This window comes from Mus caroli, chromosome 17 (genome assembly GCF_900094665.2).
Source record: "Mus caroli chromosome 17, CAROLI_EIJ_v1.1, whole genome shotgun sequence".
Taxonomy (NCBI): domain Eukaryota; kingdom Metazoa; phylum Chordata; class Mammalia; order Rodentia; family Muridae; genus Mus; species Mus caroli.
This window is the reverse complement of record NC_034586.1, coordinates 20285783-20287195: the sequence shown is the minus strand read 5'-3', so window position 1 is coordinate 20287195 and position 1413 is coordinate 20285783.

Here is a 1413-nt window from a genome sequence, read left to right as displayed (position 1 = left end):
TAAATAAATAAAAATAAAGAAACCATCTGTAATGGGATCTGATACCCTCTTCTGGTGTGTCTGAAGGCAGCTACAGTGTACTTATAAAAGTGAATTAAAAAAATAAAAAGAAAGAAAGAAACCCCAAAGTGATTTGGTATCTTTGATATACAGGCCACAATGGAGAATGGCAGCTGTGTACAGAGGTGACCAGATTCTGAGACTTACCTGATTGCCTTGATTTACACTTGGACACCCGGTAAGTATGCAGACAAAATCTACCAATCCTGCTGTCAGAGTCCCAGGAAAGGCACTGCTGACACATGTCTGTTACAGTAAGGACTGAGCCTTAGGGACCCATCAGCTGGGCCGTGCAGAGTGGGAATGAAGCTGAAAAGTGCCTCATCTGCTGAGAGCAAGGCAGGCATGTCTGTCAGTGACAAGCCTGCACCTGCATAGTGGAAGAGATGCAATGGAGAGAAGGTGGCTGTGGAGAGGACCAGCACTCGGGAGGCAGAGGCAGGCGGATTTCTGAGTTCGAGGCCAGCGAGGTCAGAGTCTGAAGGGACAGTGGCCTTCATGGTGGAGTGGCCCTGTGGATGGTCAGAAGTCCCTTTCCATGTGTTCCTCACACACAGTTGGTACTCAGTATAGATCTTCTGGTAGATGGCACCAGTGTCATTCCTCCCAAGTGAGGGACATGCCATAGGTAAAATAGACCATGGTGCAGGGTACACAGTGGTACAGGGTAGATTGTGGTACAGGATAGACAGGGGGATACTTGATCTTCATTATTGATAGTTTTGTTTGAGATAGCATCTGCTGTATCCACAGCTGTCTTAGAGCTGCTGTAGAACTGAAGATAATCTTCAATTTCAGATCTTCTTGCCCTCCTGCCTCCATGTCCCCATGGCTAAGATTCCAGGCCTATGGCATCATGCCTGCTTCATGCAATGTTGTACACTGAACCCAGGGCTTCTGGCGTTCTCGGAAAGCACTCTACCCACTGAACTACGTACAGCACCAACCATTTCTGCTGCCGTTATGGTGCCCTCAAATTAGGAACCAAAGCAAACCCTCCCTTCAGTTCTGCTTGTTGGGCACTAATCACAGTGATGAGTTTCAGAAAGTGATTCACAGACACCAGTTATAATAGTTCATAATTTACAGTGCTTTAGGACATAGAGAGGCAGTATTCTTAGTGTTATTGCTTCAGTGACCTAAGTACAAAAGCCAGTCATGCTAGGCATGGTGACTCACACAACCCAGAGTTTGGGAATTTGATGCAAGAAGGTTTATTTTATCTTTTAATTTTTTTTTTTGTTTTTGTTTTTTTTTGTTTTTCGAGACAGGGCTGCCTCTGCCTCCCGAGTGCTGGGATTAAAGGCGTGCCCCACCACACCCAGCTCTTCTTTTAATTTTTTTTTTTTTTTT